Source organism: Gossypium hirsutum, chromosome D13 (genome assembly GCF_007990345.1).
Source record: "Gossypium hirsutum isolate 1008001.06 chromosome D13, Gossypium_hirsutum_v2.1, whole genome shotgun sequence".
Classification (NCBI taxonomy): domain Eukaryota; kingdom Viridiplantae; phylum Streptophyta; class Magnoliopsida; order Malvales; family Malvaceae; genus Gossypium; species Gossypium hirsutum.
In genome coordinates this window covers 39,966,491-39,985,430 of record NC_053449.1, presented here as the reverse complement: position 1 = coordinate 39,985,430, position 18,940 = coordinate 39,966,491, and the positions used below count along the sequence as shown (strand labels likewise).

The window sequence follows — 18,940 nt, the reverse complement described above, 5'->3', positions numbered from 1 at the left end:
TTCAGCCTCCAATGCACCAACCTTTTTCCTAGAAGTTGAATAATGAAGTAAATAAAATTAGCCCTTGTTTGATGGACTTGTCACGTACAAGTGAGGAGCTCCGCATAGCAGAGTCTGCAAAACGTGTATTACATTGTATAGTTACAACACAAGGAGTTAATTCAAGTCAGAAGTATATGAAAAATGAAAAATATGGTAGTTGATTCCCTATTTGAACCGCAAAAGACACTCACTTCGGTAAACACATTTAAGGATTGGAATATTGGATTACCCAAAGTTGATCGAAATATGAGAATATTTGGACTCGAAATTTGATGTGGGCTAAATTATTAGGTCTGTTTTTATATTATGGTCAGCCTTGCATAAACATTTTTTTACGCCGACTTGATCCTAAAATTTAATGATAATTAACCCAATTATCATTTCATGAAATCTAACCCAAACTTCCTTTAAAAAAAAAAGGGAATCTAACCCTAACCCTACTTCCATATCCTAATTCGCAAAAGCCCAAACTCGTAAGTCCATCACTCAAAAGAAAATCTATTTCTGTTTGCAGGAGAATATAATCACCGTCCATTCTAAAAATTTTAGTCGACAAAAATGCAACATATAATAAGGGATTCAATTTTCCTTTACCAATGGCCCATAACGACGGTAATCCTCGTACATACATACAAACATGGGCAGTTGCGATGCATAATTCACCCACTCATCCACTAGAATTTTTAGATCAACCAAAACTACTTGGTCTCAGTCTGTCATTCATGCAATTCACTGCACCGTCTCAGAACGTAGTTACGCAGGAGCCACTACTTAATACTAAGCTGCCCCTTGATGGTGCAGTGATGGGTAAAGAAAGAGAGTGTACCAGAAGCAGAGAGCAAAGGAAGAAGAAGATGATTAACAACAGCGGGTAAAAAATGATGTGGAATGCCACATTAGACTCCATTAGTGGGTTAGTAGTGGGGTGCCTAAAATATTAAAATATTTAATTATTGTAACAAAAATGATTAAATTATAAATATTTTTATTTGGGTGATTATAAAAATTGAATGATGAATCAAGTAGTATACTTTAATTTTAAAAAAAATTGGATAATTGAAGCAGATCCTTTAACTAATAAATGCATTTTGTATAAAACATGTCAATGCAAATTGTGTGTTTGTCGGATCATTTGGGTTGATTTCGTTCCACCCCGACTTATTATTACTATTATAATTATACAGAAGGGATTCTTGAAACTCAGAATTGCTTGGATAATACTGGTATTGAGAAACATTTTAAGTCTGTTGAGTGACGGAAAGCAGTCACATTGTCACTGGCTCTCCTCTTGTCCTCAATGGTTAGGTGCTTTGTGGCTTTAACCTTGCAGCAAACAAACCAGTCACATTGTCCAAAACAAAACTACTTTAATGTCTCTAAGGTATAAACATGTGAAATGGCCGAGATCCTAAGAAGTGAAGGAGACTTTTTTAACAGTTAAAACCTTATGCAAAATAAAATGAAATGGCCTCACTCTTCCCACCTCAGCTCAACTTGCTTAAAACTTTTCTTGGACAAACAAGAATCAACATAGTATTGATAATGGAACAAGTAAAACACATAAAATGTAACATGTTACTATGAAATGTCAACAATGAATTCGTTAATTAACTCTGAACAATGAATTCCATCTACAAAGCATATCTAAACACAAGCTCATCCATTTCATTTAAAAGTTGTCGAGCAAAAACAAAAAAACAAAACCCCAATAACGCAACGTATCATAAAATAGAAATATACATATCCGAATTCCACAAAGATTGCTACCCCAAATGTAAATGTCACCGACCTTCTACCAACCACCTCAAGCCTAGGAAAAATACAATGAATGGCAGAGAGAATTAGAACAGAACAATATCAATAAAGGACACACGTATCAGTCTGAACCTACCTTGTTAGCTATGTTGTTGGAGAGCCAGTCCAGACCCTCATACAACCCTTCACCAGAGGTAGCGCATGTACTCTGAATATACCTGTGACTCACAAGAGAGATTTTAAAACAGAACAGACAACTGGCAGACCAATCTAGAAATAAACAAACAGGGAAAAGGTTATACCAGTGGCGCTGACGGAGGGAATGAAGACCAAGTTTATCAGTGATCTCAGCAGCATTCATAGCATTTGGTAGATCTTGCTTGTTTGCAAATACAAGCAGCACAGCATCCCTCAGCTCATCCTACACATATTATAAGCAACAAAATAATTGAAAATAGTAATTACACATGCATAACAGCTACATGTAGACCTCATTATTGAAAATTTCAAGTTAACAGAGAAACCAAACCAACGAAGTTCAAAGAAGCAAACTGGCACCTCATTTAGCATACAGTGAAGCTCATCCCTGGCCTCAACAACACGATCATGATCATTGCTATCCACAACAAAGATTAGCCCCTGAGTATTTTGGAAGTAGTGCCTCCACAAAGGTCGAATCTGAAAGTTCCCATAAAGCTATTAGAACAAGACATGCTATCAGACTCGAGATATTTCACTCCTAAATTTTAAGAAACAGGCAAATGCAAGTGTTGAGAGCTGGACTGCAATGCAACATGGCGCCAACCACTGTCGAGATCAACAGCAGCTATCGAGCTCAACTGTTTTTGCTTGGCATGCAAGGTTGATTTTTGGACCGAATGAAGCAATCAGTTTTTAGCTATTTTGTTGTAATGTTATTTAGCTTAGTCCAATTGTAACTAACTCTCAAAGTTAGTAGGATTAAGTTTGTGACTTGATTTTTGATGTAAAAGCTAGTATGTCAGCTTATCTTTGTAGATTGTTTAAGTTTGTATTAGTTTTAGTTAAGTGAGAGTAGTTGTGTCATTAGGTAACTGTCAAATTAAGCCAAAAATGTAACTCTTTTATATTTTCAAAATTTGAATGAAAATCGTGATGTTCAGTTACAATTTTCCTGCTGTACATTCAAGTTTCATTTGCTGCTCTGCCAATTTTTCTTTTTTCCTTTTTTTTTTGCTTCGATCAATCTTGCTTCTGCTTGGTAAATTTGTTTGCTCGATGCTGCCAATGTTCCAACAAATGGTATCATGAGCTTGAATCTTTGAGGGGCCTATGCATTCTGTTGTTTTTCAAACCAAAAGCAAAGCTAAAATTTAGAAGTGATCGAGGCCTTTGAACTCAGTCTAGCAAAATGAGTTTCACTCCACCACCTCCACCACTGGAGAAAACTATCACATTTGGATAGTCAAAATGAAGACTTACCTCCAGGCACACGATCTCTAGAGTGTAATCGATAATGAAGCTGAACCACCTCCATTGAGGGCCAATCCCACTATTGCACAGATGAGGCAGCATGCTGAGGAGAGAGCCAAGAAGCATAAGGTTATGACCTGCTTGCAAAATGGAGTCTCTGATGTGATATTCACTCGCATCATAGCCTGTGACTCACCAAAGCAGGCCTGGGAGAAGCTGAAGGAGGAGTTCATGGGGACTGATAAGACAAGGCAACAGCAGGTGATCAATCTCAGGAGAGACTTTGAGAATTTGAGGATGAAAGAGTCTGAGACCATCAAGCAGTACTCAGATAGGATAATGGCCATTGTCAACAACATAAGGCTCCTGGGAGTGGATTTCACAGAGAGCAGAGTTGTTGAAAAGGTCGTCACAACTCTCCCTGAGAAATTTGAGTCAAAAATCTCTTCACTTGAGGACTCGAGGGACTTATCAGCCATTTCATTGTCTGAGCTGATAAACTCTCTGTATGCACTTGAGCAAAGGGGGGCAAATAGGCAGGAGGAGAATCCTGAGGCTACTTTCTAGGTTAAAGCCAGTGAAGGCTCGAGTGTGAGTACAAAAGGCAAAAAGCCTTGGCACAATAGAAGGGCAAAGTCAGGAAGAGATGAAGCAAAAAGGGTTTTCCCACCATGTGTTCACTGCAAGAAGACAACACACTCAGAAAAATACTGCTGGTTTAGGCCAGACATACAATGTAGAAAGTGCAAGCAGTTTGGTCATGTGGAGAATGTATGCAAGGGCAAGCCAAAGGAAACCACTCAGCAACAAGCTCGACCTGCTGAGTATTTGCAAGCTCAGGAGGAGCATGTATTTATTGCAACTGCTTTGTTGGCACAACAAAGGCCAACAATGATTGGCTGCTAGACAATGGTTGTTCACACCATATGGCAGCAGATGAGAAGCTGTTCAAGGGCCTAGACAGAAGCTTCCACTCGAGGATCAGAATTGGGGATGGCAAGCTGATTGAGGCTAAGGGCAAGGGTAATGTGTTGGTTAGCACTGGTTCAGGTAACAAGCTGATCTCAGATGTGCTTTTTGTACCTGACTTAGACCAGAACCTGCTTAGTGTAGGCCAATTAGTTGAAAAGGGCTATACATTGGTTTTTAAAGATGGCTGCTGTAGTGTTCAAGATATGCATGGTCAAGAGTTAGTCACAGTCTCTATGACTGATAGGTGCTTTATGCTGGATGTTAGCCAAGTGGAAAGAAAGGCATACACCAGCCTTGTTGATAGCACTGACTTGTGGCATAGAAGACTAGGTCATGCCAATTTCAGATCTATTGATCTGTTGCATAAACTAAATTTGGTTGATGAAATTTTAAAATTTGAGGCTAGTGGGAATGTTTGTGAGGTTTGTCAGCTTGGTAAGCAGGCTAGACTGCCTTTTCCTGCTGAAAGTGCTTGGAGAGCTCAAAATAAGCTCGAATTGGTGCACTCTGATGTCTGTGCCCGTATGAGAACACCTTCAATCAATGAGAACAGGTACTTTGTCCTGTTTATAGATGATTTAACAAGGTTGTGTTGGGTCTACTTCTTGAAGCAGAAGTCAGAAGTGTTTGAGGCCTTCTGCAAATTTAAGGCATATGCTGAAAATCAGTCAGGCATATGATAGAGCCTTGAGGACTGATAATGGCTCTGAATATGTGTCTGAGAGATTTCAGAAGCTTTATGATAGTGCTGGGATTCACCATCAGCTTACTACAGTTTATACTTCTCAACAGAATGGTGTCTGTAAGAGGAAAAATAGGACTGTGCTGAACATGGCCAGGTGCCTATTGTTTCATGGCAAGCTTCCAAGTCAGTTTTGGGTTGAGGCAGTTAACACCTCAGTATACCTGCTCAATAGGCTGCCAACTCGAGTAGTCAAGGATAAGACTCCTTTTGAAGCTTGACATGAAGCCAAACCAGTGGTAACACACCTGAAAGTGTTTGGTTGTGTGTGTTATGCTCTTGTTCCAGTGGAAAAGAGAACCAAGCTTGAGAGCAGGGCAACTCCAGGAATCTTTGTTAGCTATAGCAGCAACAAGAAGGGTTATAGAGTGTATGATCCTACAGCAAAGAAGGTTTTAGTCAGCAGGGATGTAAAATTTGATGAAGAAAAGGTGTGGAATTGGAATGGTGCTGAAGCTGACATGTCTGAAATGGACCAGTTAGACTTGGTTGCTGAACCTACAGAAGAAGGATCGAGTGATGATGCTGTTGATGATACACTAGTGAGGGGTACCAGAACTTTGGCTGATGTCTATCAGAGGTGTAATGTTGCTGTGATTGAGCCTTCAGATTTTGAAGAGGCTGCCAAGGACAGGAACTGGATGAAAGCTATGGAGGCTGAGCTGGAAATGATCAACAAAAATCAAACATGGGAATTGGTGAGCAGACCAGAACACAAGAAGGTCATAGGAGTTAAATGGGTGTACAGGGCCAAGTACAATGCTGATGGCTCATTGAACAAGCACAAGGCAAGGCTTGTGGTGAAGGGCTATAGTCAGCAATATGGGGTGGACTTCCTGGAGACATTTGCTCCAGTAGCAAGACTGGAGACAATCAAGCTTTTGTTTGCTTTAGTAGCTCAGAAGCAGTGGAGGGTTCACCAATTGGATGTAAAGTCAGCATTCCTAAATGGCTTTCTTAAGGAGGAGATCTTCATTGAGCAACCAGAAGGTTTTGAAGTTGCTGGACATGAAGATAAAGTGTACAGGCTGAGAAAGGCCCTTTATGGCCTGAAACAGGCACCAAGGGCCTGGTATGACAGAGTTGATGCTTACCTGATCAAGCTTGGATTTGTGAAGAGTCTTAGTGAGCCTACCCTGTATGTTAAGAGGTCAGAAGTTGAAACCTTGCTGATTGTCTCCTTGTATGTGGATGACTTGTTGGTGACAGGGAGAAAGTTGAACTCATTGATGAATTCAAGCTTCAAATGAAGCAAGTGTTTGAGATGACTGATTTGGGGGTCATGACATACTTCCTTGGCATAGAAGTTCACCAGTCTGATCGAGGCATCTTCATCAGCCAACAAACATTTGCTTTAAAGATTCTAGGTAAATTTTGTATGCTTAACTGTAAAGCAGTCAGCACACCAGTGGCTCAAGGAGAAAAGTTGACAAGCAGTGGAGATCAGTAGAGAGTTGATGAGAGGCACTATCGAAGCCTAGTAGGTTGCCTGTTATATTTGACAGCAACCAGGCCAGACATCATGTTTGGTATTAGTCTGCTATCTAGGTTCATGCACTGTTGTAATAAGGCACATTTGAAGGCTGCAAAGAGGGTCCTTAGATATATCAAAGGCACTGCTAGCTTTGGTATGATGTTTGAAAGTGGGAAGGAACTGAAACTAGAAGGTTACTCAGACAGTGACTGGGCAGGATCCCTCGTTGACATGAAGAGTACCTCTGGATACTTCTTCACACTTGGATTAGACATGTTTTGCTGGAGTTCAAAGAAACAACAAACTGTTGTTCAGTCCACAGCTGAAGCAGAGTACATTGCTGCAGCAGCAGCAGTCAATCAGGCCATTTGGCTTAGGAAGTTACTTCAGGATCTTAATGAAACACAAGCTGATGCAATTGAACTTTGGGTGGACAACCAGTCAGCAGTTGCTATAGCTAAGAACCCTGTGTTCCATGGTAAAACTAAACACTTTAAAATTAAGTTGCATTTTGTTTGAGAAGCTGAACAAACAAGGGAAGTCAGCCTTGTGCATTGTAGCTCAGGAGCACAATTGGCTAACATACTGACCAAGCCCTTAGGGGCTGCTCGATTTGAATCATTGAGAAGTAAAATTGGAATGTGTTGCATACAATAAAGGCAAGATGCCGAATAATGCAATAGCCACGACATGGATAACCTCTTCTCATACCACCAAATGATAAACTAGAAAGACGAGGTGGCATTAGTAGATGTAGATTATGATTATCTTATATGCTGATGCCATGAGCATAAAATCGTCCCTAAGCATATCCATTAGTTGAAACATCAATCTATTGTACAGTTTACCTGGGGTAAAATATCATGTTCCATCAAGCAATAAGACCCAAGGAAACAATATAATGGTAAAATGATGACTAATTATGGTTTGTTCTGCAACATTTTTCGGGTTCCCGTAATATTACCTTGTCCTGACCTCCAACATCCTAAACGGTGAAGCTAATGTTCTTATATTCCACAGTTTCCACATTAAATCCTGGGAAAGGTAGCAGTGCCCTGATAAGGTCCAATGGCCTTCGCAGCTTGGTCCTAAACCTCCTCTTTACTTCAACGCTGGAATGTTTGTATATGAACCTAGCCTTTTTACATATGTGGACCTCTTGACTACCCTCAAAGTCACCCCTCCTGCCCCATTTGCGGAGCAGGATTATCTGAACATGTACTTTAGGGACATTTACAGGCCCATCCCTCCCATTTACAACCTGGTGATGGCCATGCTATGACGCCACCTGAGAACATTGAGCTAGACAAGGCCAAGGTGGTTCACTACTGTGCTGCTGGCTCCAAACTCTGGAGGTATACTGGCAAAGAAGACAACATGGACAGGGAAGACATTAAGACGCTGGTGGCTAAATGGTGGGAGATTTACGATGATGAGTCACTTGACTACAACAATGTCGTAGCTTCTAGCCAAGCAGTAGAAGCTGATGAGGATAAGCAAAGCGGCTTACAACTGCTTTTGGCAGCTTTGTCAAAGGCCGGCGGCTTTGTTCACCGTATTAACGCCCCTTCCGCTGCTTAATTTGGTGACGATACATAGTAATACAATACAATCCACCTAAGCTAAAGCAGTGTAGGAATGAATGTAAATGTGTTCAATTTTTTTCTTGTTTGTAGTATGTATTTGATCAGTCCTTCCATTTTTGAAATGGACAGATGTTTTATCATTAGGAACATAAGGACTGTTATATGTTGTCCTTGTGTCTGGTTTGATTGGTTTTTTTTTGTTTTTTTTACATAAAAAAAAGAGATATTAAATAGAATTTTTTAGAGGCTTTACTTTATACTAATTTATAATTTAATCCTTTAAAAATAACTAGAACTGTAATTTTCTATTTTAGAGTGCTCAAGGCACCTGTTTGTTCCCCTCTTATTCGCCTCTAAGTTGAAATCTTTGCTTTGGTAGCAGTAATATTAATCAAATAGTTGATACACTAAACAGTAAAAAATGATGATGCCCAAAGCCCAAATGGTGAAAATAATCAAATAGTCAAAAACAAAGACGCGTGATTAAATGATTTTAAGATTTGTAGTTTAAATAATTTAGGAAAAATCTTCAAACAATTCAAGGGATTTTTCTTGAAAAACATGTGATTAATTTTTATTATATGTGAGCCTAAAATTAAACCTAAAATAATGAGAGAATCCGAACAGTGAAAGGAGAGACCTCAGCAAGAGGAAACACATATCGAAAATCGAAGATGATCTGACGATTGAAAAAGGATATTAGAGTTTGAGTAATTCAAGAGTTTAGTTTTGTTTTCATGGATTTTTAGTGGTTTTTGAAGCGAACTAATCATGGATTTGAAAACGGTAGAGAGAGTGTGATGCAATGCTCAAGGCCTGATTTTCAGACCTATGGATGTGATGGACATACACTACCTCAAGGCTCAATAACAAGGTCAAAGGCTAAGTAATTCAAACCAAGATTCGATCAAAAATAATATGTGAGGATGAATCTTTTCGAAGAAAGGGGGAATGGTACATGTGTGAAATTTATTAAAGTCAATTCAACTAAACTACTGATCTTCAAACTGAAAAGATTAGTCAACTTGTGACGAATTTTTGAATGAGATCCAAGAATTTATGGGCTTAGATGTCTGAATAGCGGTTGAAGATCTATCTTTTACCTTCAAAATGCACTTTGAATCCCTAGATTTTGAGTTCGGGAGCTTAAGTTATGACCGTTTTAGTAAAGACTGCGCAAGTAGAATTTCTGGATGAGATTATTATAGAAATTACAAGTTTGGAGTTTTTAATTCGAGTTTAAATCATATTGAGTTCGGGTTTTAGGCTTAATTTTTATTATATATGAGCCTAATGTTGTATTTATCAGCTCTTATTATTTTATTATTTTATTTTAAATTTTTTTATAATTATTACGTATTTTAAGTTATTTACGAGTTTCATGTCAATAAGAAAATTTAGTTTAAAACTACTTTTTGTTTAGGATAATTAAAGTTTTAGTATACTTAATAGTTTTATTTAGATTTATTTAGCTAGCCTATATAAAAGCCTTTACGTTGTACACAATTAAATAAAAATTCATCATTATTCAACTTCTCTTTTGAGTTAATAAATTCTCTTTAAGTTTTTCTTTTAAAGAATTTTTTTGAATTTTCTTTTAGAAGAGTTTTAACAATCTTTTCAGATTGTGGGGTGATCTTCAAATTTTTTCCTACTAAGTTTTTTTTTGGAGGGAAATTAGATCCACTTGAAGGGGGTTGTAGATTCTTTTTGTTTTCAAGTCGCAAGTCGCAAATTTGACTTGCTGCTCTAAACGTTCGAAAAAAATTTGAATTTTGACACAACTTGAAACGTAAGCGAATCTAAATCAAATAACAAAAAAATTAAAGAAAAGAATTAAAATAAATAAAATAGAACAATAAATCAAATACTAGAATAATAGAAAAGACAATAAAAAAGAAAATAAAGAAGATAGATGAAAAAGATGGAACGTGATGTGTAGAAGTCCTAAGGAGCCTTGAAAATAAGAAGAATCCACAACTCTCTTTAAGCGACTCTAATTTCCCTTCCGAGAAATAAAACTTAGGAAAAAAATTGAAAATTATCCGCACAATTTGAAAAGATTGCTAAAACTCAAAAGAAAACTTAAGAAAAATTCTTTAAAAGAAAAATTCAAAGAGAATTTATTAATTCAAAAGAAAAGTTGTTGAAATAATGAATTTCGATTTAATTGTGTACAATGCAAAGGTCTTTATATAGGCTAACTAAATAAATCTAAATAAAACTATTAAGTATACTAGAACTTTAATTAACCTAAATATTTAAACTAAATTTTCTTAACATAAAACTCCTAAATAACTTAAAATACTTAATAATTATAAAAAATTAGATTAAAAAATAAAATAATAAGAGCCGATAAATACAATATTGGGCTCAAATATAATAAAAATTAAGCCTAAAATCCGAACCCAATATGATTTAAACTCGAATTAAAGACCTAAAACTCATAATTTTCGTAATAATCCCGTTCAGAAATTTTGCTCTAACAATCTTCACTAAAGGTCATAACTATTTTCAAGAGAAACAAATAGAAACATCATCCAAACCCCGTACTAAGAGATAATTAATTTTTAGTAAAGAAAGGTAGAAGCTGTCAAACAACAGAATAGGGATAAATTTGAAGATTTTACTATACTTATTAGCTAAATATTAAAGTCTGAAATTTTTATGGTAAAAAGATATTTGAGTATGGTTCCAAAAACATCAAGAGGATCTTAATTTAGAATTCTATAGCTCAAGATATAAATAATTTAGTGATTATGACTCAAGTGGACAGCTTTGATATGAACATAAGTAAATAGTGGAATTATAGATAATATTAAATATAAGCATGTTATATACATTAAGTATGTGGAATGGAAAGGAGGAGGAGGAAAATATATGAATATTCAGCTAGCATGAGTTTACATTAAATATGGCTAATTTGCATGTTTTAGGTTTAGGGACTAAATCGAATAAAAGTAAAATTTTAGGGGCAATTTTGTAAAAATGTCAAAAATGACCAAATTGTATGAAATGGATTCTTTTACTGTCTAAATTAATATATATTGAAATAAATTATTAATATCAAGTGGGTTTAGAACTTTAATTTTGTTGTATGATGATATTATAAAGTGATTTTGTTAAATAATAATGTTAGTATCAAATTATGAAAATAGTTAAAATATTAGGGTTTGGTATTAAATTTATGTTTTAATTAAGGGTTTTATGATATCCTAGAATATTTTCATAAATTATTAATTGAGAAAAATTAGTTGATTTGATAGATTAACTAGTTAAGGGACTAAATTGTAAAAGTTGTAAAAGTTGGGGTAATTGTGTAAATTCAAAAAATTGAAGGGTATAAATTGTAAAATAAATTGAAACTGAAATATATGCTAATGAATAAATAATTTTATATTTTAGATCAAGATTTCGTAGATACTTGTGAAAAAGGAAAAATAGTGGAATAGTCCCTAAACTCCTGCAATTATTACAATTCAATTCAGGTAAGTTCGTATGGTTAAATTTTAATAATTATATTGAATTGGAAAATGATGTTACGTATTTAATATATTTTTGAAAAATGGAATGTTGTTAAATTATTATGTATTTAGCATATTGTTAAAAAATGAAATATTGTTAAATTATGAATTGAAAAGAATATCCGGTTAAAGTGGAACGCGGGATTGAGTACAATCGTTCTATGGCAAAGGATGAATTGACGGAAAATGCAAAGGATGAATTGACGGCAAATTACCCAAGTAAACCGAGGTTCAACATTTGTTGCGAATTTTCATATTTACTTTCCGTTTAGCTCTCACGAGCTTCTATTAACTCATATGAGTTTCAGTTTAACCTTTATGGGTTTTTGTTCAGCTCTTTTGAGCTTCAGTTTAATCCTTATGGGTTTCCGTTTAGCCTTTTAAGCTTCAGTTTAACCCTTATGGGTTTCCGTTCAGCTCTTACGAGCTTCCATTCAGCCCTTATGGGTTTCTGTTTAGCACTTATGTGCTTCTCTGCAGCCTTAGGGCTTCTGAATACGATGTACTCATATCCATAAGTCATTCCTCGATTTGGTAAGATCTGATAAGTGACATATGAAATTAATGTTTGAAGACTTAAGGTTATTATTGGTGTTGATCTGAAATAAGTGTATTCATCGATTGAAATTGTAATGAGTAATAAACTCAAGTGTGATATATTGATAAAATAAGTTTATCAATGTTGAATTTATATGAAATATGTTCAAGTATGCTAACAAATGTTGTTGTTGATGATTATACAAGTGCCAAGTTACTGGTTAAATGGTAATATGTTTATTTATATGATTTGTTGAAAGGGGAAGTGCTCAACTGAAAATATACTTGTGCTCATGAAAGAGTGGTAAGTTTTAAGTTATGGAATTTCTTATGAAATGGTTTATCATGTGATTAATTTTAAAAAGGGCTATGTTCAAATGCATTAGCTTGTGGTTATGGTGGTATGGTATATTTATGACTGGTGAGTTATGCATATGGAATGAGTGAGGAAAGTAAAGAAATGCAAATGAAAATTTAGAAATTTGGAATAGTTAAAGTTGTTGAATATACTTGATGAATATTGGGGTATCAATATTGGATTATCCTGGATATGTATAAATTTCTTATTTAAAATGAATTGATATGATTAAAGTTTATACGAGCGTACTAAGCATTCATTGCTTACGTAATTGTTTTCCTTTACTTTTCAGATTATCGGAAGCTCGATTAGGTTGGAAGCTTGTCAGAGATATATCACACTATCCATCGGTGCTATCGGTATTTTTGAATGTTTTAATTTTAGTCATAATGGCATGTATAGGTATTTTGTTTAATGTTGGTCTATATGTAAATTTTTTAGATTAGCCACTAATTTTAGCTTGTGTTGAATACCATTTTATAGTTTGTAGATTTGTGATTTGGTGGGGCTAGGTTAGTAACAAATTGGATGAGAAATATGGCTTGTAAAATGACTTATTTTCGTCCACACGGGCAAAGACACGGGCGTGTGTCTCAACCATGTGTGACACACGGCCAGGTGACACGGCTATTTGTCCCCTGTATCTTAAATTTGCACAAAATAGAATGCTTACACGGCCTAGTACACGGGTGTATGACTTGGCCGTATAACCCAAGTTAGTAAACTCACATGGGCACGGACACGGGCTAAGACACAGCCGTGTGTCCCTATTTTGGATGCCCACACGGCTTGAGATACGGGTGTGTCTCCAAGCCGTGTGAGTCACATGGCCTGACCACATGGCCGTGTGACCCTGCAATGTTGAAAATTTTAAATATTTTTGAAAAATTTTCTAAGTTTTCGACTTAGTCCTTATTTGTTTCTAATGCATAATTTGGGCCTCGGGGGCTCGTTTAAGGGACAATATGTATAACTTTGATTGGTTTCTAATATGAATGGTAGATGAAATGAAATGTTTGATAATTAATTTTGTAAACTCCGGTAATGTTCCGTAACCCTGTTCCGGCGACGAATTCGAGTTAAGGGCGTTACAAAATTTTTCATCTTTTTGTAAAACTCAAAAATAAAGAATATATGCGTTGAAAAATTCCAAAAAAATGAAATAGCTCTAAAGCAAGAATGTGACATATCACTAAGAGTAAGATTCAAACTATGACAAGTTCAAGGCATATATAATGCTCTCGGGTTTATTTCAAGAAATTGCTTTTGAACACCTTGGTGCTTCCCTTTCATATTGGAACCGTTATCATAACCCTGACCCCTTAGATCATCAACATTAAGATCAAGAGACTTCAAAACATCTTGTAATTCATTAAAAAGTCTCAATCCAGATGTATCATCCACCTTCAAAAACTCTAAAAGATACTCCTCAATTTTTATTTTATTATTTGACATATACACACATTGTACAATTACAGTCATTTGTTCTTGATGACCAATATTAGGGGTACCATCAAGAATTATAGAAAAACATTTCTCTTCTTTGATGGTCTTAATTATATAACCTTTAACACTAATGGCTAAAAGGGAAATCAACTCATTTTGAATTTTATGCCTAAGATAATGATAATGAATTTCACGGTTTTGAATGCGTTTAACATGATCTTGCATTATCACATCGAATTTCGTAATCATTTCAATCAATCCTAGGAAATTACCATTGCTATCTTGATAGAGTTTTTCATTGGATCCTCGAAAAGCCAAAGTATGAGTAGTAAGACATTTCACAGCTAAAAATACTCTAAGTAAAACTTGCCTCCATCACTCTTTCTCTTTCATAATTTGTTCTTGCAAGCTTTTATCAATTGTTTCAATTTTATCCGACCTTATTCTCATTTCATTACAAGTATTCATATTAGTCATATATTCAACACTGTTTTTATGTTGTTTGAGCTTCTCTCTAATATGTCTCTAATCACTTAAACCCTCATTTGCTAACAAACTTTTGTTACTAATAAATTTAAACAACTTACAACAAAAACAAAACACTTTGTCAACATGTTTGCAATAAACCAACCATTTTCTATCATTAATCTCACCAATGCTTAACTTCCTAGAAAAATAAGCATATGAAAAATGCCTATTATTATTGAAAGGAAAATCTAGATTCATTTCTCTTATAGACCCCTTTTCAACTAAAATTTTCATTATTTTGTTATCAAGATTAACCCAAATTCTAGTATCATAAATATCCAAAAAAAAAAGGAATTGTTTGTTCTTCACCACTGCCAATATCAAGAGGAATTGTTTGTTTTTCATTAAGACCAAGATTTTCAATATTGGATACTGTTAAAGTTTGTGTGACCTGAATCTCATCTCTTGTTGAAGAAATAAATACACTGGAAAAATAAGGGATCTGTGGGGGCGAGAAGTCAGGGCCATAGGCTCAAGTTCGTATAGATGTGTAGACCATACTGCACAAGTTGAGTCTGTATAAAACTATACTCCTACTATTTGAATTTGATTATAACAAGGTTTTCAACCCTTAAATAGATGTAGTTTAAACTCCTCTTGTATCATTATTTTTTAACATTAGTGAATTTCTTCTCCTCTACTCGTGGTTTTTCCCCCCGAAAGGGTTTCCACGTAAAATCAGTGTTCTTTTTTTCTTTTCTTATTATTTTGCGATTATTCTACCGTCTTTATTGACGTTTATTATAACAAACTAATATAAGAGTTTTTTGGGTTTCTTGTCTTGATCATAGTAATGGTGTCATTGAAGTATGATATTTCGCTGTTAGATCACTACACTAGATTCGCATTGTAACAGGTAATGATGCAAGCAGTTCTTGTGCAGGTAGATTTAAAGATGCCCTGCTAGGGGTAGATAAGATGCATTCGACATTGACTAATGAAGATAAACATCATAAGGATTGAAAGGTTCTAACGTAATTACATCTGCATCTGTCGAATGATATTCTACAAGATGTGTTGAATGATAAGACTGCTGCTACATTATGGGCAAAGCTGAAGCAGCTATGCATGTCGAAAACCTTGACTAGCAAATTCCATTTAAAGCAGCATATTTATTCTCATCTTTTGGAAGAATGTACGTTTTTGGTTGAACACTTAACTGTGTTTAATGAAATTATGTCAGCCTTAGAAGCCATGGAGGTTCAGTTTGATAAAGAGGATCTAGGGTTAAATCTACTTTGTTCGTTGCTTCCGTCTTATTCAACCTTCAAAGATACGATTTTGTATAATCGTGAATCTCTCACAGTTAATAAAGTCTATGATTCCTTAACCTCGTATGACAAGATGAAACATCTTGTGGCTGGATCTGACTTTCAGGGAGAGGGTCTTATTGTTCGTAAGAGAAAAAAATGAAATACTAGTGATAATTGTGGGAAGACACAAAAACGAAATCCTGGCAATAAATCTAAGGGTAGATCGAGATATTCAAAAAAAGGTAAAACATGTAACTTCTGTAAGAAGAAATGACACATTAAGTCTGAGTGCTATAAGTTACAAAATTAGATCAAAAGAGAGGTTGTGAATCAAAAGGGAAAATAACCAAAACAATCTGATGAAGCTAATGTATTAGAAGACTACATCGATGGTGTACTCCTAGTTGCTTCTGCTATCAACTCTAAAGTGAGCGATGAGTGGATCCTCGATTCTGATTGCACATCCTATATGAGTCTCAATCAATATTGGTTTACAACACATGAAACAGTGTCTGAATGTGTTATTTTGATGAGAAATAATGTTTCACGTAGAATTTTAGGTATTGGCATGATCAAAATTAAAATGTTCGATGGAGCCATAAGAACATTTAGTGATGTACGACATGTGCCAGAATTGAAAAGAAATCTGATTTCATTGAGTACTCTTGATTCAAAAGGGTATAAGTACACAGCTAAAAGTGGGGTCCTAAAGATTAGCAAGGGTTCCCTCGTGGTGATGAAAGGGCAAAGAAAGACTGCCAAGTTATATGTTTTGTAGAATTTCCAAGTTCGATTCACCAGAGGAATCTAGAACACGAAGAACATGCTAGATTATATTCATTCTGGTCTCTGGGGACCATTTAGAGTGCCTTAGAGGGGTGACATTAATTTTATGTTGACGATTATTGAAGATTTTTTCAAAAAAGTTTGGGCATTCTTCCTAAAGTAGAAAAGTGATGTGTTGCCCACATTTAAGAATTGGAAGATTATGATCGAGAAGTAAACAGGAAGGTAGATAAAACACCTCCGGATAGATAATGGTTTGGAATTCTGTTATGATGAGTGTAATGAATTGTGGGAATCAAAAGGGATTGTAAAACACTTGACAGTTCGCCATACTCCACAGCAAAACGGTGTTGCAGAACGAATGAATAGAATAATCATGTAAAAGGTTCGATGTATGTTGTCGAATGCTTGTTTACCAAAGTCGTTTTGGGCTGAAGCGCCTCTACTGCATTTTTTTGATTAACTGGTCTCCCTCCATTGTCATCGAGAAAAAGACTTCACAAGAGGTATGGTTTGGTACTCCTGTTGATTATTTTGATTTAAAGATTTTTAGGTGTCCTGCGTATGCTCATGTTGATAATGGTAATTTGGAATCTAGATTTATATTAAGTGTGTTTTTCTTGGATATAAGGTTGGTGTTAAAGGGTATAAGTTATGGTGTCCTGAAAATAGAAAAGTCGTGATTAGTAAAGATGCTATTTTTGATGAAACTGCTATGCTACCTAATTTACCTCTTAAAAACTCTTCTGATAAAGACTAGTAGAAATCAAACACATATGTGAAGTACGTGGAGCTTCAAATTGATCTAAGATCGGCAATAGAGTCTACTAATTAGGTTAGCACAGAAACTCATAGTAGAGTTTTTCTTTAAAACAGTCAGCAACATAATATTCTATTGCTAAGAACAAACCTAGAAGAGAAATTAAACCTTCAAAGAGGTTCGTCGAGGTTGATCTAGTTGCTTATGCTTTAAATGTGGCTGAAGATATAGATGCAAATCAAGAACCATCTACTTATTCCAAGGCAATTAGCTGTGAAGATTCAAGAAAGTGGATGATTGCTATGCAAGAAGAAGGTTACAGTCAGGTTTCAGGTGTATACTTCACATATGTATTTTCTCCAGTTGTTAAACATAGTTCGATTCAAGTCTAGCTTGGTATTGTGGCCATGTATGATTTGGAACTTGAGTAGTTAGAAGTGAAAACAATATTCTTGCATGGAGAACTTGAGGAAGATATTTACATGCAACAACTAGAGGACTTTTTAGTCTTAGAAAAGAGGACTTTGTTTGCTTCCTGAAAAAAGTCCCTTTATGGCCTAAAACAGTCACCTAAGTAGTGGTACAAGATGTTTGATTCATTTATGACTACTCATGATTTCAAAGAAGTAGTTTTGATAGTTGTGTTTATTTTAAGAAAAATTGTTATGGTTCATCTGTATATCTACCCCTTTATATTGATGACATGTTGATAGCAACCAAAGATAAATAAGAGATAAGAAATGTCAAAACCCAGCCTAGTAAAGAATTTAAGATGAAAGATTTGGAGCAGCAAAAAAAATACCCGGGATGGAGATTCTCAGAGATAGAAAAGGATGTAAATTGTATGTAAGTCAGAAAGGGTACATTGAGAAAGATCTTTGTATGTTCAATATGCAAAGTGTCAAGCCTGCTAATACTCTATTAGTAACCCACTTTAGAATTTCATCGGCTTTGTCCTGCAACCAGATGATGAGATTGACTACATGTCACGTGTTCAATATTGAGGAGAAATATTGGTGTCTACTGCATAGATGCCAAGGAGAAGTGTTGAATGGTGGCTAGCCATGCAGCGACAAGAATTTTTTTGATGCACAACTATGCAACTGAAGTATGGTTGCATGCAAGTATGATAGAATTGCATGATAAACTAGTCTAGTTCAGTTGTAGCTTGTTTTAATGATGTATAAAGGCTTGTTAGCTGATATGTTTGTGTTTAGGTACTGATTTGGCTGATAAGTCAGAATGTTTAAGTGTACAAGAAATGTTTTATAAGTTTCCATGCTGTTAGTGGGAGTTGTTATGTATTTGGTAAAGTTTGTAACTTAAAGGTAACAATTCCTTTTGAAATGGATGATGAAAAACATTTCCAGCTTCTTCTTGTTTTTTCAGTTTCTCATTTTTTTCTTTGTTCTTTGTCTTTTGTTGTTGATAACCCCAACAGATAGCCAAGATAAAATATACACACACAATTCTTCAGGCAGTTCACTTATCCGGTCCATCAATGTTTCTACATAAAGATTAATTGATTCTTCAATACACAAGGCAGCATAAGACACTTAAAGGATATAGTTCTCAAACACATACTTAATTTGCATATATACAGTTTGACAAAGGAGGCACAAGATATAACAGCTAACAGAATTCATGTTTATTCAACTTACTGCAACCACATTAAACAAGGGAAATTAACAATTTTTATGATATTTCACAATTGATAGACATCAA

The 18,940-nt window shown here is 35.3% G+C and overlaps 1 pseudogene; it reads right to left on the bottom strand.

Annotated features, from left to right (window-relative positions):
* Positions 1-1,623: 1,623 nt before the first annotated feature.
* On the bottom strand, positions 1,624-7,712 carry LOC107919279 (ADP-ribosylation factor 2-like; annotated as a pseudogene).
* Positions 7,713-18,940: the final 11,228 nt, after the last annotated feature.